This window comes from Sus scrofa, chromosome 6, assembly GCF_054392235.1.
Source record: "Sus scrofa isolate SSC_HxYL_T2T_F1_AM1 chromosome 6, Sscrofa_HxYL_maternal_Yorkshire_Landrace_v2.0, whole genome shotgun sequence".
Lineage (NCBI taxonomy): Eukaryota > Metazoa > Chordata > Mammalia > Artiodactyla > Suidae > Sus > Sus scrofa.
Genome location: NC_139388.1, coordinates 41,390,926 through 41,412,458, shown reverse-complemented (window position 1 = coordinate 41,412,458; position 21,533 = coordinate 41,390,926).

The window sequence follows — 21,533 nt, the reverse complement described above, 5'->3', positions numbered from 1 at the left end:
GGCGCAGGCCCCAGCAATCCCCCGGAGCCAGCTTTGGGGTTTAACACCGAGGCCACATCTCTCCAATGCCTTCAAACTCAATTCAGGGACCTGCATTCTGGAAAGTTCGACTCTGCTCGGGAAATAACCATAACCCCCATGCGCCTTTGCTCAGCAAAGCCACGCTGGCCTTTTTCTCCCCTAGCCCTCTGGTCTCCAGAGGGCAAAGAGGGTCTGGGCTGCCTCTGGCTCCCTGGGCCCTGCTGCTTTGCTGGTGGTCTCCTGAGCTTGAAACCCACTCCAAAGGTGTTCTCCTTCGTGGAGAATTAGGAGCTGGCAGGAAAATGCCTTCTGGGCGCAGCCTCAGGAATACCCCCGCAGTCAGCTATGGAGCTCAGCACCGAGGCCACATCTCACCCACGGTTCAAAACACCATTCCGGAGCTGCATTCTGGAAAGGTAGACTCTCCTCGGGGAACAAACCACAGCCGCAATGCGCCTTTGCTCAGCAAAGCCACGCTTGCCTTTTTCTCGCCTAGCCCTCTGGTCTCCAGAGTGCAAAGACGGTCTGGCCTGCCTCTGTCTCCGTGGGCCCTGCTGCTTTGCTGGTGGTGTCCTGAGCTTGAAATCCACTCCAAACCTCTTCTCCTTCGTGGAGAAGCAGGACTTGGCATGAAAATGGCTTCTGGGCGGAGGCTCCAGCAATCCCCCGGAGCCAGCTTTGGGGTTTAACACCGAGGCCACATCTCTCCAATGGCTTCAAACTCAATTCAGGGACCTGCATTCTGGAAAGTTCGACTCTGCTCAGGAAATAACCATAACCCCCATGCGCCTTTGCTCAGCAAAGCAAAGCTTGCCTTTTTCTCCCCTAACCCTCTGGTCTCCAGAGGGCAATGTGGGGCTGGGCTGCCTCTGGCTCCCTGGGCCCTGCTGTTTTGCTGGTGGTCTCCTGAGATGGAAACCCACTCCAATGGTTTTCTTCTTCGTGGAGAAGCAGGAGTTGGCAGGAAAATGCCGTCTGGACGCAGGCCCCAGCAATTCCCCCGGAGCCAGTAAGGGAGGTCCATACCGAGGCCGAAATCCACCCACGGTTCAAAACACCATTCCGGAGCTGCATTCTGGAAAGTTCAACTCTCCTCGGGGAACAAACCACAGCCGCAATGCGCCTTTGCTCAGCAAAGCCACGCTGGCCTTTTTCTCCCCTAGCCCTCTGGTCTCCAGAGGGCAAAGAGGGTCTGGGCTGCCTCTGGCTCCCTGGGCCCTGCTGCTTTGCTGGTGGTCTCCTGAGCTTGAAACCCACTCCAAACGTGTTCTCCTTCGTGGAGAAGTAGGAGCTGGCAGGAGAATGCCTTCAGGGCGCAGCCCCAGGAATATCCCCCCAGTCAGCTATGGAGCTCAGCACCGAGGCCCCATCTCACCCACGGTTCAAAACACCATTCCGGAGCTGCATTCTGGAAAGTTCAACTCTCCTCGGGGAACAAACCACAGCCGCAATGCGCCTTTGCTCAGCAAAGCCTCGCTTGCCTTTTTCTCCCCTAGCCCTCTGGTCTCCAGAGGGCACAGAGGGTCTGGGCTGCCTCTGGCTCCCTGGGCCCTGCTGCTTTGCTGGTGGTCTCCTGAGCTGGAAACCCACTCCAAACATATTCTCCTTCACGGAGAGGCAGGAGTAGGCACGAAAATGCCTCCTGGGTGCAGGCCCCAGCAATCCCCACAGAGCTTGCTAGGGGGTTCTGCATCGAGTATCCAGCTCACGCATGGCTTAAAGGAGGTTCTGAGAGCTGCATTCTGGGACTTTCGACTCTCCTCGGGGAACAAAACAGAGCCCAAATGCGCCTTTGCTCAGCAAAGCCACGCTTGCCTTTTCTCCCCTAGCACTCTTGTCTCCAGATGGCACAGAGGGTCTGGGCTGCTTCTGGCTCCCTGGGCCCTGCTGCTTTGCTGGTGGTCTCCTGAGCTTGAAACCCACTCCAAACGTGTTCTCCTTCATGGAGAATCAGGAACTGGCAGGAAAATGCCGTCTGGGCGCAGGCCCCAGCAATTCCCCCGGAGCCTGCTAGGGAGCTCAGCACCGAGGCCCCATCTCACCCACGGTTCAAAACACCATTCCGGAGCTGCATTCTGGAAAGTTCAACTCTCCTCGGGGAACAAACCACAGCCGCAATGTGCCTTTGCTCAGCAAAGCCACGCTGGCCTTTTTCTCCCCTAGCCCTCTGGTCTCCAGAGGGCACAGTGGGTCTGGGCTGCTTCTGGCTCCCTGGGCCCTGCTGCTTTGCTGGTGGTCTCCTGAGCTTGAAACCCACTCCAAAGGTATTCTCCTTCGTGGAGAGGCAGGAGTAGGCACGAAAATGCCTCCTGGGTGCAGGCCCCAGCAATCCCCCCGCAGTCAGCTATGGAGCTCAGCACCGAGGCCCCATGTCACCCACGGTTCAAAACACCATTCCGGAGCTGCATTCTGGAAAGGTAGACTCTCCTCGGGGAACAAACTACAGCCGCAATGCGCCTTTGCTCAGCAAAGCCACGCTTGCCTTTTTCTCCCCTAACCCTCTGGTCTCCAGAGGGCAAAGACGGTCTGGCCTGCCTCTGTCTCCGTGGGCCCTGCTGCTTTGCTGGTGGTGTCTTGAGCTTGAAATCCACTCCAAACCTCTTCTCCTTCGTGGAGAAGCAGGACTTGGCATGAAAATGGCTTCTGGGCGCAGGCTCCAGCAATCCCCCGGAGCCAGCTTTGGGGTTTAACACCGAGGCCACATCTCTCCAATGCCTTCAAACTCAATTCAGGGACCTGCATTCTGGAAAGTTCGACTCTGCTCGGGAAATAACCATAACCCCCATGCGCCTTTGCTCAGCAAAGCCACGCTGGCCTTTTTCTCCCCTAGCCCTCTGGTCTCCAGAGGGCAAAGAGGGTCTGGGCTGCCTCTGGCTCCCTGGGCCCTGCTGCTTTGCTGGTGGTCTCCTGAGCTTGAAACCCACTCCAAAGGTGTTCTCCTTCGTGGAGAATTAGGAGCTGGCAGGAAAATGCCTTCTGGGCGCAGCCCCAGGAATACCCCCGCAGTCAGCTATGGAGCTCAGCACCGAGGCCCCATCTCACCCACGGTTCAAAACACCATTCCGGAGCTGCATTCTGGAAAGGTAGACTCTCCTCGGGGAACAAACCACAGCCGCAATGCGCCTTTGCTCAGCAAAGCCACGCTTGCCTTTTTCTCGCCTAGCCCTCTGGTCTCCAGAGTGCAAAGACGGTCTGGCCTGCCTCTGTCTCCGTGGGCCCTGCTGCTTTGCTGGTGGTGTCTTGAGCTTGAAATCCACTCCAAACCTCTTCTCCTTCGTGGAGAAGCAGGACTTGGCATGAAAATGGCTTCTGGGCGGAGGCTCCAGCAATCCCCCGGAGCCAGCTTTGGGGTTTAACACCGAGGCCACATCTCTCCAATGGCTTCAAACTCAATTCAGGGACCTGCATTCTGGAAAGTTCGACTCTGCTCAGGAAATAACCATAACCCCCATGCGCCTTTGCTCAGCAAAGCCAAGCTTGCCTTTTTCTCCCCTAACCCTCTGGTCTCCAGAGGGCAATGTGGGGCTGGGCTGCCTCTGGCTCCCTGGGCCCTGCTGTTTTGCTGGTGGTCTCCTGAGATGGAAACCCACTCCAATGGTTTTCTTCTTCGTGGAGAAGCAGGAGTTGGCAGGAAAATGCCGTCTGGACGCAGGCCCCAGCAATTCCCCCGGAGCCAGTAAGAAAGGTCCATACCGAGGCCGAAATCCACCCACGGTTCAAAACACCATTCCGGAGCTGCATTCTGGAAAGTTCAACTCTCCTCGGGGAACAAACCACAGCCACAATGCGCCTTTGCTCAGCAAAGCCACGCTGGCCTTTTTCTCCCCTAGCCCTCTGGTCTCCAGAGGGCAAAGAGGGTCTGGGCTGCCTCTGGCTCCCTGGGCCCTGCTGCTTTGCTGGTGGTCTCCTGAGCTTGAAACCCACTCCAAACGTGTTCTCCTTCGTGGAGAAGTAGGAGCTGGCAGGAGAATGCCTTCAGGGCGCAGCCCCAGGAATATCCCCCCAGTCAGCTATGGAGCTCAGCACCGAGGCCCCATCTCACCCACGGTTCAAAACACCATTCCGGAGCTGCATTCTGGAAAGTTCAACTCTCCTCGGGGAACAAACCACAGCCGCAATGCGCCTTTGCTCAGCAAAGCCTCGCTTGCCTTTTTCTCCCCTAGCCCTCTGGTCTCCAGAGGGCACAGAGGGTCTGGGCTGCCTCTGGCTCCCTGGGCCCTGCTGCTTTGCTGGTGGTCTCCTGAGCTGGAAACCCACTCCAAACATATTCTCCTTCACGGAGAGGCAGGAGTAGGCACGAAAATGCCTCCTGGGTGCAGGCCCCAGCAATCCCCACAGAGCTTGCTAGGGGGTTCTGCATCGAGTATCCAGCTCACGCATGGCTTAAAGGAGGTTCTGAGAGCTGCATTCTGGGACTTTCGACTCTCCTCGGGGAACAAAACAGAGCCCAAATGCGCCTTTGCTCAGCAAAGCCACGCTTGCCTTTTCTCCCCTAGCCCTCTTGTCTCCAGATGGCACAGAGGGTCTGGGCTGCTTCTGGCTCCCTGGGCCCTGCTGCTTTGCTGGTGGTCTCCTGAGCTTGAAACCCACTCCAAACGTGTTCTCCTTCATGGAGAATCAGGAACTGGCAGGAAAATGCCGTCTGGGCGCAGGCCCCAGCAATTCCCCCGGAGCCTGCTAGGGAGCTCAGCACCGAGGCCCCATCTCACCCACGGTTCAAAACACCATTCCGGAGCTGCATTCTGGAAAGTTCAACTCTCCTCGGGGAACAAACCACAGCCGCAATGTGCCTTTGCTCAGCAAAGCCACGCTGGCCTTTTTCTCCCCTAGCCCTCTGGTCTCCAGAGGGCACAGTGGGTCTGGGCTGCTTCTGGCTCCCTGGGCCCTGCTGCTTTGCTGGTGGTCTCCTGAGCTTGAAACCCACTCCAAAGGTATTCTCCTTCGTGGAGAGGCAGGAGTAGGCACGAAAATGCCTCCTGGGTGCAGGCCCCAGCAATCCCCCCGCAGTCAGCTATGGAGCTCAGCACCGAGGCCCCATGTCACCCACGGTTCAAAACACCATTCCGGAGCTGCATTCTGGAAAGTTCAACTCTCCTCGGGGAACAAACCACAGCCGCAATGCGCCTTTGCTCAGCAAAGCCACGCTGGCCTTTTTCTCCCCTAGCCCTCTGGTCTCCAGAGGGCAAAGAGGGTCTGGGCTGCCTCTGGCTCCCTGGGCCCTGCTGCTTTGCTGGTGGTCTCCTGAGCTTGAAACCCACTCCAAACGTGTTCTCCTTCGTGGAGAAGTTGGAGCTGGCAGGAGAATGCCTTCAGGGCGCAGCCCCAGGAATATCCCCCCAGTCAGCTATGGAGCTCAGCACCGAGGCCCCATCTCACCCACGGTTCAAAACACCATTCCGGAGCTGCATTCTGGAAAGTTCAACTCTCCTCGGGGAACAAACCACAGCCGCAATGCGCCTTTGCTCAGCAAAGCCTCGCTTGCCTTTTTCTCCCCTAGCCCTCTGGTCTCCAGAGGGCACAGAGGGTCTGGGCTGCCTCTGGCTCCCTGGGCCCTGCTGCTTTGCTGGTGGTCTCCTGAGCTGGAAACCCACTCCAAACATATTCTCCTTCACGGAGAGGCAGGAGTAGGCACGAAAATGCCTCCTGGGTGCAGGCCCCAGCAATCCCCACAGAGCTTGCTAGGGGGTTCTGCATCGAGTATCCAGCTCACGCATGGCTTAAAGGAGGTTCTGAGAGCTGCATTCTGGGACTTTCGACTCTCCTCGGGGAACAAAACAGAGCCCAAATGCGCCTTTGCTCAGCAAAGCCACGCTTGCCTTTTCTCCCCTAGCACTCTTGTCTCCAGATGGCACAGAGGGTCTGGGCTGCTTCTGGCTCCCTGGGCCCTGCTGCTTTGCTGGTGGTCTCCTGAGCTTGAAACCCACTCCAAACGTGTTCTCCTTCATGGAGAATCAGGAACTGGCAGGAAAATGCCGTCTGGGCGCAGGCCCCAGCAATTCCCCCGGAGCCTGCTAGGGAGCTCAGCACCGAGGCCCCATCTCACCCACGGTTCAAAACACCATTCCGGAGCTGCATTCTGGAAAGTTCAACTCTCCTCGGGGAACAAACCACAGCCGCAATGTGCCTTTGCTCAGCAAAGCCACGCTGGCCTTTTTCTCCCCTAGCCCTCTGGTCTCCAGAGGGCACAGTGGGTCTGGGCTGCTTCTGGCTCCCTGGGCCCTGCTGCTTTGCTGGTGGTCTCCTGAGCTTGAAACCCACTCCAAACGTATTCTCCTTCGTGGAGAGGCAGGAGTAGGCACGAAAATGCCTCCTGGGTGCAGGCCCCAGCAATCCCCCCGCAGTCAGCTATGGAGCTCAGCACCGAGGCCCCATGTCACCCACGGTTCAAAACACCATTCCGGAGCTGCATTCTGGAAAGGTAGACTCTCCTCGGGGAACAAACTACAGCCGCAATGCGCCTTTGCTCAGCAAAGCCACGCTTGCCTTTTTCTCCCCTAACCCTCTGGTCTCCAGAGGGCAAAGACGGTCTGGCCTGCCTCTGTCTCCGTGGGCCCTGCTGCTTTGCTGGTGGTGTCTTGAGCTTGAAATCCACTCCAAACCTCTTCTCCTTCGTGGAGAAGCAGGACTTGGCATGAAAATGGCTTCTGGGCGCAGGCTCCAGCAATCCCCCGGAGCCAGCTTTGGGGTTTAACACCGAGGCCACATCTCTCCAATGCCTTCAAACTCAATTCAGGGACCTGCATTCTGGAAAGTTCGACTCTGCTCGGGAAATAACCATAACCCCCATGCGCCTTTGCTCAGCAAAGCCACGCTGGCCTTTTTCTCCCCTAGCCCTCTGGTCTCCAGAGGGCAAAGAGGGTCTGGGCTGCCTCTGGCTCCCTGGGCCCTGCTGCTTTGCTGGTGGTCTCCTGAGCTTGAAACCCACTCCAAAGGTGTTCTCCTTCGTGGAGAATTAGGAGCTGGCAGGAAAATGCCTTCTGGGCGCAGCCCCAGGAATACCCCCGCAGTCAGCTATGGAGCTCAGCACCGAGGCCCCATCTCACCCACGGTTCAAAACACCATTCCGGAGCTGCATTCTGGAAAGGTAGACTCTCCTCGGGGAACAAACCACAGCCGCAATGCGCCTTTGCTCAGCAAAGCCACGCTTGCCTTTTTCTCGCCTAGCCCTCTGGTCTCCAGAGTGCAAAGACGGTCTGGCCTGCCTCTGTCTCCGTGGGCCCTGCTGCTTTGCTGGTGGTGTCCTGAGCTTGAAATCCACTCCAAACCTCTTCTCCTTCGTGGAGAAGCAGGACTTGGCATGAAAATGGCTTCTGGGCGGAGGCTCCAGCAATCCCCCGGAGCCAGCTTTGGGGTTTAACACCGAGGCCACATCTCTCCAATGGCTTCAAACTCAATTCAGGGACCTGCATTCTGGAAAGTTCGACTCTGCTCAGGAAATAACCATAACCCCCATGCGCCTTTGCTCAGCAAAGCCAAGCTTGCCTTTTTCTCCCCTAACCCTCTGGTCTCCAGAGGGCAATGTGGGGCTGGGCTGCCTCTGGCTCCCTGGGCCCTGCTGTTTTGCTGGTGGTCTCCTGAGATGGAAACCCACTCCAATGGTTTTCTTCTTCGTGGAGAAGCAGGAGTTGGCAGGAAAATGCCGTCTGGACGCAGGCCCCAGCAATTCCCCCGGAGCCAGTAAGAAAGGTCCATACCGAGGCCGAAATCCACCCACGGTTCAAAACACCATTCCGGAGCTGCATTCTGGAAAGTTCAACTCTCCTCGGGGAACAAACCACAGCCACAATGCGCCTTTGCTCAGCAAAGCCACGCTGGCCTTTTTCTCCCCTAGCCCTCTGGTCTCCAGAGGGCAAAGAGGGTCTGGGCTGCCTCTGGCTCCCTGGGCCCTGCTGCTTTGCTGGTGGTCTCCTGAGCTTGAAACCCACTCCAAACGTGTTCTCCTTCGTGGAGAAGTAGGAGCTGGCAGGAGAATGCCTTCAGGGCGCAGCCCCAGGAATATCCCCCCAGTCAGCTATGGAGCTCAGCACCGAGGCCCCATCTCACCCACGGTTCAAAACACCATTCCGGAGCTGCATTCTGGAAAGTTCAACTCTCCTCGGGGAACAAACCACAGCCGCAATGCGCCTTTGCTCAGCAAAGCCTCGCTTGCCTTTTTCTCCCCTAGCCCTCTGGTCTCCAGAGGGCACAGAGGGTCTGGGCTGCCTCTGGCTCCCTGGGCCCTGCTGCTTTGCTGGTGGTCTCCTGAGCTGGAAACCCACTCCAAACATATTCTCCTTCACGGAGAGGCAGGAGTAGGCACGAAAATGCCTCCTGGGTGCAGGCCCCAGCAATCCCCACAGAGCTTGCTAGGGGGTTCTGCATCGAGTATCCAGCTCACGCATGGCTTAAAGGAGGTTCTGAGAGCTGCATTCTGGGACTTTCGACTCTCCTCGGGGAACAAAACAGAGCCCAAATGCGCCTTTGCTCAGCAAAGCCACGCTTGCCTTTTCTCCCCTAGCCCTCTTGTCTCCAGATGGCACAGAGGGTCTGGGCTGCTTCTGGCTCCCTGGGCCCTGCTGCTTTGCTGGTGGTCTCCTGAGCTTGAAACCCACTCCAAACGTGTTCTCCTTCATGGAGAATCAGGAACTGGCAGGAAAATGCCGTCTGGGCGCAGGCCCCAGCAATTCCCCCGGAGCCTGCTAGGGAGCTCAGCACCGAGGCCCCATCTCACCCACGGTTCAAAACACCATTCCGGAGCTGCATTCTGGAAAGTTCAACTCTCCTCGGGGAACAAACCACAGCCGCAATGTGCCTTTGCTCAGCAAAGCCACGCTGGCCTTTTTCTCCCCTAGCCCTCTGGTCTCCAGAGGGCACAGTGGGTCTGGGCTGCTTCTGGCTCCCTGGGCCCTGCTGCTTTGCTGGTGGTCTCCTGAGCTTGAAACCCACTCCAAAGGTATTCTCCTTCGTGGAGAGGCAGGAGTAGGCACGAAAATGCCTCCTGGGTGCAGGCCCCAGCAATCCCCCCGCAGTCAGCTATGGAGCTCAGCACCGAGGCCCCATGTCACCCACGGTTCAAAACACCATTCCGGAGCTGCATTCTGGAAAGGTAGACTCTCCTCGGGGAACAAACTACAGCCGCAATGCGCCTTTGCTCAGCAAAGCCACGCTTGCCTTTTTCTCCCCTAACCCTCTGGTCTCCAGAGGGCACAGAGGGTCTGGCCTGCCTCTGTCTCCGTGGGCCCTGCTGCTTTGCTGGTGGTGTCTTGAGCTTGAAATCCACTCCAAACCTCTTCTCCTTCGTGGAGAAGCAGGACTTGGCATGAAAATGGCTTCTGGGCGCAGGCTCCAGCAATCCCCCGGAGACAGCTTTGGGGTTTAACACCGAGGCCACATCTCTCCAATGCCTTCAAACTCAATTCAGGGACCTGCATTCTGGAAAGTTCGACTCTGCTCGGGAAATAACCATAACCCCCATGCGCCTTTGCTCAGCAAAGCCACGCTGGCCTTTTTCTCCCCTAGCCCTCTGGTCTCCAGAGGGCAAAGAGGGTCTGGGCTGCCTCTGGCTCCCTGGGCCCTGCTGCTTTGCTGGTGGTCTCCTGAGCTTGAAACCCACTCCAAAGGTGTTCTCCTTCGTGGAGAATTAGGAGCTGGCCGGAAAATGCCTTCTGGGCGCAGCCCCAGGAATACCCCCGCAGTCAGCTATGGAGCTCAGCACCGAGGCCCCATCTCACCCACGGTTCAAAACACCATTCCGGAGCTGCATTCTGGAAAGGTAGACTCTCCTCGGGGAACAAACCACAGCCGCAATGCGCCTTTGCTCAGCAAAGCCACGCTTGCCTTTTTCTCCCCTAGCCCTCTGGTCTCCAGAGTGCAAAGACGGTCTGGCCTGCCTCTGTCTCCGTGGGCCCTGCTGCTTTGCTGGTGGTGTCCTGAGCTTGAAATCCACTCCAAACCTCTTCTCATTCGTGGAGAAGCAGGAGTTGGCAGGAAAATACCTTCTGCGCGCAGCCCCGGGAATACCCCCGTAGTCAATTAGGGAGCTCTGCACGGAGGCCCCATGTCACCCATAGCTCAAAACTCCATTCAGGGAGCTGCATTCTGGAAAGGTAGACTCTCCTCGGGGAACAAACCACAGCCGCAATGCGCCTTTGCTCAGCAAAGCCACGCTTGCCTTTTTCTCCCCTAACCCTCTGGTCTCCAGAGTGCAAAGACGATCTGGGCTGCCTCTGTCTCCGTGGGCCCTGCTGCTTTGCTGGTGGTGTCCTGAGCTTGAAATCCACTCCAAACCTCTTCTATTTCCTTGAGAAGCAGGAGTTGGCATGAAAATGGCTTCTGGGCGCAGGCCCCAGCAGTTCCCCCGGAGCCAGCTAGGGAGCTCAGCACCGAGGCCCCTTCGCACCCACGGTTCAAAACACCATTCCGGAGCTGCATTCTGGAAAGTTCAACTCTCCTCGGGGAACAAACCACAGCCGCAATGCGCCTTTGCTCAGCAAAGCCTCGATTGCCTTTTTCTCCCCTAACACTCTGGTCTCCAGAGGGCAAAGACGGTCTGGCCTGCCTCTGTCTCCGTGGGCACTGCTGCTTTGCTGGTGGTGTCCTGAGCTTGAAATCCACTCCAAACCTCTTCTCATTCGTGGAGAAACAGGAGTTGGCAAGAAAATGGCTTCTGGGCGCAGGCCCCAGCAATCCCCCCGGAGCCAGCTTAGGGGTTTAACACCGAGGCCACATCTCTCCAATGCCTTCAAACTCAATTCAGGGACCTGCATTCTGGAAAGTTCGACTCTGCTCGGGAAATAACCACAGCCCCCATGTGCCTTTGCTCAGCAAAGCCACGCTGGCCTTTTTCGCCCCTAGCCCTCTGGTCTCCAGAGGGCACAGTGGGTCTGGGCTGCCTCTGGCTCCCTGGGCCCTGCTGCTTTGCTGGTGCTCTCCTGAGATGGAAACCCACTCCAAAGGTATTCTCCTTCGTGGAGAGGCAGGAGTAGGCACGAAAATGCCTCCTGAGTGCAGGCCCCAGCAATCCCCCCGCAGTCAGCTATGGAGCTCAGCACCGAGGCCCCATCTCACCCACGGTTCAAAACACCATTCCGGAGCTGCATTCTGGGAAGGTAGACTCTCCTCGGGGAACAAACTACAGCCGCAATGCGCCTTTGCTCAGCAAAGTCACGCTTGCCTTTTTCTCCCCTAACCCTCTGGTCTTCAGAGGGCAAAGACGGTCTGGCCTGCCTCTGTCTCCGTGGGCCCTGCTGCTTTGCTGGTGGTGTCCTGAGCTTGAAATCCACTCCAAACCTCTTCTCCTTCGTGGAGAAGCAGGACTTGGCATGAAAATGGCTTCTGGGCGCAGGCCGCAGCAATCCCCCCGGAGCCACCTTAGGGGTTTAACACCGAGGCCACATCTCTCCAATGGCTTCAAACTCAATTCAGGGACCTGCATTCTGGAAAGTTCGACTCTGCTCGCGAAATAACCATAGCCCCCATGCGCCTTTGCTCAGCAAAGCCAAGCTTGCCTTTTTCTCCCCTAGCCCTCTGGTCTCCAGAGGGCAATGTGGGGCTGGGCTGCCTCTGGCTCCCTGGGCCCTGCTGCTTTGCTGGAGTTCTCCTGAGATGGAAACCCACTCCAATGGTTTTCTTCTTCGTGGAGAAGCAGGAGTTGGCAGGAAAATGCCGTCTGGACGCAGGCCCCAGCAATTCCCCCGGAGCCAGTAAGGGAGGTCAATACCGAGGCCCAAATCCACCCTCGGTTCAAAAGACCATTCCGGAGCTGCATTCTGGAAAGTTCAACTCTCCTCGGGGAACAAACCACAGCCCCAATGCGCCTTTGCTCAGCAAAGCCACGCTTGCCTTTTTCTCCCCTAGACCTCTGGTCTCCAGAGGGTAAAGAGGGTCTGGGCTGCCTCTGGCTCCCTGGGCCCTGCTGCTTTGCTGGTGGTCTCCTGAGCTTGAAACCCACTCCAAAGGTGTTCTCCTTCGTGGAGAATTAGGAGCTGGCAGGAGAATGCCTTCAGGGCGCAGCCCCAGGAATATCCCCCCAGTCAGCTATGGAGCTCAGCACCGAGGCCACATCTCACCCACGGTTCAAAACACCATTCCGGAGCTGCATTCTGGAAAGTTCAACTCTCCTCGGGGAACAAACCACAGCCGCAATGCGCCTTTGCTCAGCAAAGCCTCGCTTGCCTTTTTCTCCCCTAGCCCTCTGGTCTCCAGAGGGCACAGAGGGTCTGGGCTGCCTCTGGCTCCCTGGGCCCTGCTGCTTTGCTGGTGGTCTCCTGAGCTGGAAACCCACTCCAAACATATTCTCCTTCACGGAGAGGCAGGAGTAGGCACGAAAATGCCTCCTGGGTGCAGGCCCCAGCAATCCCCACAGAGCTTGCTAGGGGGTTCTGCATCGAGTATCCAGCTCACGCATGGCTTAAAGGAGGTTCTGAGAGCTGCATTCTGGGACTTTCGACTCTCCTCGGGGAACAAAACAGAGCCCAAATGCGCCTTTGCTCAGCAAAGCCACGCTTGCCTTTTCTCCCCTAGCCCTCTGGTCTCCAGAGGGCACAGAGGGTCTAGGCTGCTTCTGGCTCCCTGGGCCCTGCTGCTTTGCTGGTGGTCTCCTGAGCTTGAAACCCACTCCAAACGTGTTCTCCTTCATGGAGAATCAGGAACTGGCAGGAAAATGCCTTCTGGGCGCAGGCCCCAGCAATTCCCCCGGAGCCTGCTAGGGAGCTCAGCACCGAGGCCCCATCTCACCCACGGTTCAAAACACCATTCCGGAGCTGCATTCTGGAAAGTTCAACTCTCCTCGGGGAACAAACCAAGCCGCAATGTGCCTTTGCTCAGCAAAGCCACGCTGGCCTTTTTCTCCCCTAGCACTCTGGTCTCCAGAGGGCACAGTGGGTCTGGGCTGCTTCTGGCTCCCTGGGCCCTGCTGCTTTGCTGGTGGTCTCCTGAGCTTGAAACCCACTCTAAACGTATTCTCCTTCGTGGAGAGGCAGGAGTAGGCACGAAAATGCCTCCTGGGTGCAGGCCCCAGCAATCCCCCCGCAGTCAGCTATGGAGCTCAGCACCGAGGCCCCATGTCACCCACGGTTCAAAACACCATTCCGGAGCTGCATTCTGGAAAGGTAGACTCTCCTCGGGGAACAAACTACAGCCGCAATGCGCCTTTGCTCAGCAAAGCCACGCTTGCCTTTTTCTCCCCTAACCCTCTGGTCTCCAGAGGGCAAAGACGGTCTGGCCTGCCTCTGTCTCCGTGGGCCCTGCTGCTTTGCTGGTGGTGTCTTGAGCTTGAAATCCACTCCAAACCTCTTCTCCTTCGTGGAGAAGCAGGACTTGGCATGAAAATGGCTTCTGGGCGCAGGCTCCAGCAATCCCCCGGAGACAGCTTTGGGGTTTAACACCGAGGCCACATCTCTCCAATGGCTTCAAACTCAATTCAGGGACCTGCATTCTGGAAAGTTCGACTCTGCTCGGGAAATAACCATAACCCCCATGCGCCTTTGCTCAGCAAAGCCACGCTGGCCTTTTTCTCCCCTAACCCTCTGGTCTCCAGAGGGCAAAGAGGGTCTGGGCTGCCTCTGGCTCCCTGGGCCCTGCTGCTTTGCTGGTGGTCTCCTGAGCTTGAAACCCACTCCAAAGGTGTTCTCCTTCGTGGAGAATTAGGAGCTGGCAGGAAAATGCCTTCTGGGCGCAGCCCCAGGAATACCCCCGCAGTCAGCTATGGAGCTCAGCACCGAGGCCCCATCTCACCCACGGTTCAAAACACCATTCCGGAGCTGCATTCTGGAAAGGTAGACTCTCCTCGGGGAACAAACCACAGCCGCAATGCGCCTTTGCTCTGCAAAGCCACGCTTGCCTTTTTCTCGCCTAGCCCTCTGGTCTCCAGAGTGCAAAGACGGTCTGGCCTGCCTCTGTCTCCGTGGGCCCTGCTGCTTTGCTGGTGGTGTCCTGAGCTTGAAATCCACTCCAAACCTCTTCTCCTTCGTGGAGAAGCAGGACTTGGCATGAAAATGGCTTCTGGGCGGAGGCTCCAGCAATCCCCCGGAGCCAGCTTTGGGGTTTAACACCGAGGCCACATCTCTCCAATGGCTTCAAACTCAATTCAGGGACCTGCATTCTGGAAAGTTCGACTCTGCTCAGGAAATAACCATAACCCCCATGCGCCTTTGCTCAGCAAAGCCAAGCTTGCCTTTTTCTCCCCTAACCCTCTGGTCTCCAGAGGGCAATGTGGGGCTGGGCTGCCTCTGGCTCCCTGGGCCCTGCTGTTTTGCTGGTGGTCTCCTGAGATGGAAACCCACTCCAATGGTTTTCTTCTTCGTGGAGAAGCAGGAGTTGGCAGGAAAATGCCGTCTGGACGCAGGCCCCAGCAATTCCCCCGGAGCCAGTAAGGGAGGTCCATACCGAGGCCGAAATCCACCCACGGTTCAAAACACCATTCCGGAGCTGCATTCTGGAAAGTTCAACTCTCCTCGGGGAACAAACCACAGCCCCAATGCGCCTTTGCTCAGCAAAGCCACGCTGGCCTTTTTCTCCCCTAGCCCTCTGGTCTCCAGAGGGCAAAGAGGGTCTGGGCTGCCTCTGGCTCCCTGGGCCCTGCTGCTTTGCTGGTGGTCTCCTGAGCTTGAAACCCACTCCAAACGTGTTCTCCTTCGTGGAGAAGTAGGAGCTGGCAGGAGAATGCCTTCTGGGCGCAGCCCCAGGAATATCCCCCCAGTCAGCTATGGAGCTCAGCACCGAGGCCACATCTCACCCACGGTTCAAAACACCATTCCGGAGCTGCATTCTGGAAAGTTCAACTCTCCTCGGGGAACAAACCACAGCCGCAATGTGCCTTTGCTCAGCAAAGCCTCGCTTGCCTTTTTCTCCCCTAGCCCTCTGGTCTCCAGAGGGCACAGAGGGTCTGGGCTGCCTCTGGCTCCCTGGGCCCTGCTGCTTTGCTGGTGGTCTCCTGAGCTGGAAACCCACTCCAAACATATTCTCCTTCACGGAGAGGCAGGAGTAGACACGAAAATGCCTCCTGGGTGCAGGCCCCAGCAATCCCCACAGAGCTTGCTAGGGGGTTCTGCATCGAGTATCCAGCTCACGCATGGCTTAAAGGAGGTTCTGAGAGCTGCATTCTGGGACTTTCGACTCTCCTCGGGGAACAAAACAGAGCCCAAATGCGCCTTTGCTCAGCAAAGCCACGCTTGCCTTTTTCTCCCCTAGCCCTCTTGTCTCCAGATGGCACAGAGGGTCTGGGCTGCTTCTGGCTCCCTGGGCCCTGCTGCTTTGCTGGTGGTCTCCTGAGCTTGAAACCCACTCCAAACGTGTTCTACTTCATGGAGAATCAGGAACTGGCAGGAAAATGCCGTCTGGGCGCAGGCCCCAGCAATTCCCCCGGAGCCTGCTAGGGAGCTCAGCACCGAGGCCCCATCTCACCCACGGTTCAAAACACCATTCCGGAGCTGCATTCTGGAAAGTTCAACTCTCCTCGGGGAACAAACCACAGCCGCAATGTGCCTTTGCTCAGCAAAGCCACGCTGGCCTTTTTCTCCCCTAGCCCTCTGGTCTCCAGAGGGCACAGTGGGTCTGGGCTGCTTCTGGCTCCCTGGGCCCTGCTGCTTTGCTGGTGGTCTCCTGAGCTTGAAACCCACTCCAAACGTATTCTCCTTCGTGGAGAGGCAGGAGTAGGCACGAAAATGCCTCCTGGGTGCAGGCCCCAGCAATCCCCCCGCAGTCAGCTATGGAGCTCAGCACCGAGGCCCCATGTCACCCACGGTTCAAAACACCATTCCGGAGCTGCATTCTGGAAAGGTAGACTCTCCTCGGGGAACAAACTACAGCCGCAATGCGCCTTTGCTCAGCAAAGCCACGCTTGCCTTTTTCTCCCCTAACCCTCTGGTCTCCAGAGGGCAAAGACGGTCTGGCCTGCCTCTGTCTCCGTGGGCCCTGCTGCTTTGCTGGTGGTGTCTTGAGCTTGAAATCCACTCCAAACCTCTTCTCCTTCGTGGAGAAGCAGGACTTGGCATGAAAATGGCCTCTGGGCGCAGGCTCCAGCAATCCCCCGGAGACAGCTTTGGGGTTTAACACCGAGGCCACATCTCTCCAATGCCTTCAAACTCAATTCAGGGACCTGCATTCTGGAAAGTTCGACTCTGCTCGGGAAATAACCATAACCCCCATGCGCCTTTGCTCAGCAAAGCCACGCTGGCCTTTTTCTCCCCTAGCCCTCTGGTCTCCAGAGGGCAAAGAGGGTCTGGGCTGCCTCTGGCTCCCTGGGCCCTGCTGCTTTGCTGGTGGTCTCCTGAGCTTGAAACCCACTCCAAAGGTGTTCTCCTTCGTGGAGAATTAGGAGCTGGCAGGAAAATGCCTTCTGGGCGCAGCCCCAGGAATACCCCCGCAGTCAGCTATGGAGCTCAGCACCGAGGCCCCATCTCACCCACGGTTCAAAACACCATTCCGGAGCTGCATTCTGGAAAGGTAGACTCTCCTCGGGGAACAAACCACAGCCGCAATGCGCCTTTGCTCTGCAAAGCCACGCTTGCCTTTTTCTCGCCTAGCCCTCTGGTCTCCAGAGTGCAAAGACGGTCTGGCCTGCCTCTGTCTCCGTGGGCCCTGCTGCTTTGCTGGTGGTGTCCTGAGCTTGAAATCCACTCCAAACCTCTTCTCCTTCGTGGAGAAGCAGGACTTGGCATGAAAATGGCTTCTGGGCGGAGGCTCCAGCAATCCCCCGGAGCCAGCTTTGGGGTTTAACACCGAGGCCACATCTCTCCAATGGCTTCAAACTCAATTCAGGGACCTGCATTCTGGAAAGTTCGACTCTGCTCAGGAAATAACCATAACCCCCATGCGCCTTTGCTCAGCAAAGCCAAGCTTGCCTTTTTCTCCCCTAACCCTCTGGTCTCCAGAGGGCAATGTGGGGCTGGGCTGCCTCTGGCTCCCTGGGCCCTGCTGTTTTGCTGGTGGTCTCCTGAGATGGAAACCCACTCCAATGGTTTTCTTCTTCGTGGAGAAGCAGGAGTTGGCAGGAAAATGCCGTCTGGACGCAGGCCCCAGCAATTCCCCCGGAGCCAGTAAGGGAGGTCCATACCGAGGCCGAAATCCACCCACGGTTCAAAACACCATTCCGGAGCTGCATTCTGGAAAGTTCAACTCTCCTCGGGGAACAAACCACAGCCGCAATGCGCCTTTGCTCAGCAAAGCCACGCTGGCCTTTTTCTCCCCTAGCCCTCTGGTCTCCAGAGGGCAAAGAGGGTCTGGGCTGCCTCTGGCTCCCTGGGCCCTGCTGCTTTGCTGGTGGTCTCCTGAGCTTGAAACCCACTCCAAACGTGTTCTCCTTCGTGGAGAAGTAGGAACTGGCAGGAGAATGCCTTCAGGGCGCAGCCCCAGGAATATCCCCCCAGTCAGCTATGGAGCTCAGCACCGAGGCCCCATCTCACCCACGGTTCAAAACACCTTTGCGGAGCTGCATTCTGGAAAGTTCAACTCTCCTCGGGGAACAAACCACAGCCGCAATGCGCCTTTGCTCAGCAAAGCCTCGCTTGCCTTTTTCTCCCCTAGCCCTCTGGTCTCCAGAGGGCACAGAGGGTCTGGGCTGCCTCTGGCTCCCTGGGCCCTGCTGCTTTGCTGGTGGTCTCCTGAGCTGGAAACCCACTCCAAACATATTCTCCTTCACGGAGAGGCAGGAGTAGGCACGAAAATGCCTCCTGGGTGCAGGCCCCAGCAATCCCCACAGAGCTTGCTAGGGGGTTCTGCATCGAGTATCCAGCTCACGCATGGCTTAAAGGAGGTTCTGAGAGCTGCATTCTGGGACTTTTGACTCTCCTCGGGGAACAAAACAGAGCCCAAATGCGCCTTTGCTCAGCAAAGCCACGCTTGCCTTTTCTCCCCTAGCCCTCTTGTCTCCAGATGGCACAGAGGGTCTGGGCTGCTTCTGGCTCCCTGGGCCCTGCTGCTTTGCTGGTGGTCTCCTGAGCTTGAAACCCACTCCAAACGTGTTCTCCTTCATGGAGAATCAGGAACTGGCAGGAAAATGCTGTCTGGGCGCAGGCCCCAGCAATTCCCCCGGAGCCTGCTAGGGAGCTCAGCACCGAGGCCCCATCTCACCCACGGTTCAAAACACCATTCCGGAGCTGCATTCTGGAAAGTTCAACTCTCCTCGGGGAACAAACCACAGCCGCAATGTGCCTTTGCTCAGCAAAGCCACGCTGGCCTTTTTCTCCCCTAGCCCTCTGGTCTCCAGAGGGCACAGTGGGTCTGGGCTGCTTCTGGCTCCCTGGGCCCTGCTGCTTTGCTGGTGGTCTCCTGAGCTTGAAACCCACTCCAAAGGTATTCTCCTTCGTGGAGAGGCAGGAGTAGGCACGAAAATGCCTCCTGGGTGCAGGCCCCAGCAATCCCCCCGCAGTCAGCTATGGAGCTCAGCACCGAGGCCCCATGTCACCCACGGTTCAAAACACCATTCCGGAGCTGCATTCTGGAAAGGTAGACTCTCCTCGGGGAACAAACCACAGCCGCAATGCGCCTTTGCTCAGCAAAGCCACGCTTGCCTTTTTCTCGCCTAGCCCTCTGGTCTCCAGAGTGCAAAGACGGTCTGGCCTGCCTCTGTCTCCGTGGGCCCTGCTGCTTTGCTGGTGGTGTCCTGAGCTTGAAATTCACTCCAAACCTCTTCTCATTCGTGGAGAAGCAGGAGTTGGCAGGAAAATACCTTCTGCGCGCAGCCCCGGGAAAACCCCCTTAGTCAATTAGGGAGCTCTGCACGGAGGCCCCATGTCACCCATAGCTCAAAACTCCATTCAGGGAGCTGCATTCTGGAAAGGTAGACTCTCCTCGGGGAACAAACCACAGCCGCAATGCGCCTTTGCTCAGCAAAGCCACGCTTGCCTTTTTCTCCCCTAACCCTCTGGTCTCCAGAGTGCAAAGACGATCTGGGCTGCCTCTGTCTCCGTGGGCCCTGCTGCTTTGCTGGTGGTGTCCTGAGCTTGAAATCCACTCCAAACCTCTTCTATTTCCTTGAGAAACAGGAGTTGGCATGAAAATGGCTTCTGGGCGCAGGCCCCAGCAATTCCCCCGGAGCCAGCTAGGGAGCTCAGCACCGAGGCCCCTTCGCACCCACGGTTCAAAACACCATTCCGGAGCTGCATTCTGAAAAGTTCAACTCTCCTCGGGGAACAAACCACAGCCGCAATGCGCCTTTGCTCAGCAAAGCCTCGATTGCCTTTTTCTCCCCTAACACTCTGGTCTCCAGAGGGCAAAGACGGTCTGGCCTGCCTCTGTCTCCGTGGGCACTGCTGCTTTGCTGGTGGTGTCCTGAGCTTGAAATCCACTCCAAACCTCTTCTCATTCGTGGAGAAACAGGAGTTGGCAAGAAAATGGCTTCTGGGCGCAGGCCCCAGCAATCCCCCCGGAGCCACCTTAGGGGTTTAACACCGAGGCCACATCTCTCCAATGCCTTCAAACTCAATTCAGGGACCTGCATTCTGGAAAGTTCGACTCTGCTCGGGAAATAACCACAGCCCCCATGTGCCTTTGCTCAGCAAAGCCACGCTGGCCTTTTTCTCCCCTAGCCCTCTGGTCTCCAGAGGGCAATGTGGGTCTGGGCTGCCTCTGGCTCCCTGGGCCCTGCTGCTTTGCTGGTGCTCTCCTGAGATGGAAACCCACTCCAAAGGTATTCTCCTTCGTGGAGAGGCAGGAGTAGGCACGAAAATGCCTCCTGAGTGCAGGCCCCAGCAATCCCCCCGCAGTCAGCTATGGAGCTCAGCACCGAGGCCCCATCTCACCCACGGTTCAAAACACCATTCCGGAGCTGCATTCTGGGAAGGTAGACTCTCCTCGGGGAACAAACTACAGCCGCAATGCGCCTTTGCTCAGCAAAGCCACGCTTGCCTTTTTCTCCCCTAACCCTCTGGTCTTCAGAGGGCAAAGACGGTCTGGCCTGCCTCTGTCTCCGTGGGCCCTGCTGCTTTGCTGGTGGTGTCCTGAGCTTGAAATCCACTCCAAACCTCTTCTCCTTCGTGGAGAAGCAGGACTTGGCATGAAAATGGCTTCTGGGCGCAGGCCCCAGCAATCCCCCCGGAGCCACCTTAGGGGTTTAACACCGAGGCCACATCTCTCCAATGGCTTCAAACTCAATTCAGGGACCTGCATTCTGGAAAGTTCGACTCTGCTCGGGAAATAACCATAGCCCCCATGCGCCTTTGCTCAGCAAAGCCAAGCTTGCCTTTTTCTCCCCTAACCCTCTGGTCTCCAGAGGGCAATGTGGGGCTGGGCTGCCTCTGGCTCCCTGGGCCCTGCTGCTTTGCTGGAGTTCTCCTGAGATGGAAACCCACTCCAATGGTTTTCTTCTTCGTGGAGAAGCAGGAGTTGGCAGGAAAATGCCGTCTGGACGCAGGCCCCAGCAATTCCCCCGGAGCCAGTAAGGGAGCTCAATACCGAGGCCCAAATCCACCCTCGGTTCAAAAGACCATTCCGGAGCTGCATTCTGGAAAGTTCAACTCTCCTCGGGGAACAAACCACAGCCCCAATGCGCCTTTGCTCAGCAAAGCCACGCTTGCCTTTTTCTCCCCTAACCCTCTGGTCTCCAGAGTGCAAAGACGGTCTGGCCTGCCTCTGTCTCCGTGGGCCCTGCTGCTTTGCTGGTGGTGTCCTGAGCTTGAAATCCACTCCAAACCTCTTCTCCTTCGTGGAGAAGCAGGACTTGGCATGAAAATGGCTTCTGGGCGGAGGCTCCAGCAATCCCCCGGAGCCAGCTTTGGGGTTTAACACCGAGGCCACATCTCTCCAATGGCTTCAAACTCAATTCAGGGACCTGCATTCTGGAAAGTTCGACTCTGCTCAGGAAATAACCATAACCCCCATGCGCCTTTGCTCAGCAAAGCCAAGCTTGCCTTTTTCTCCCCTAACCCTCTGGTCTCCAGAGGGCAATGTGGGGCTGGGCTGCCTCTGGCTCCCTGGGCCCTGCTGTTTTGCTGGTGGTCTCCTGAGATGGAAACCCACTCCAATGGTTTTCTTCTTCGTGGAGAAGCAGGAGTTGGCAGGAAAATGCCGTCTAGACGCAGGCCCCAGCAATTCCCCCGGAGCCAGTAAGGGAGGTCCATACCGAGGCCGAAATCCACCCACGGTTCAAAACACCATTCCGGAGCTGCATTCTGGAAAGTTCAACTCTCCTCGGGGAACAAACCACAGCCGCAATGCGCCTTTGCTCAGCAAAGCCACGCTGGCCTTTTTCTCCCCTAGCCCTCTGGTCTCCAGAGGGCAAAGAGGGTCTGGGCTGCCTCTGGCTCCCTGGGCCCTGCTGCTTTGCTGGTGGTCTCCTGAGCTTGAAACCCACTCCAAACGTGTTCTCCTTCGTGGAGAAGTAGGAGCTGGCAGGAGAATGCCTTCAGGGCGCAGCCCCAGGAATATCCCCCCAGTCAGCTATGGAGCTCAGCACCGAGGCCCCATCTCACCCACGGTTCAAAACACCATTGCGGAGCTGCATTCTGGAAAGTTCAACTCTCCTCGGGGAACAAACCACAGCCGCAATGCGCCTTTGCTCAGCAAAGCCTCGCTTGCCTTTTTCTCCCCTAGCCCTC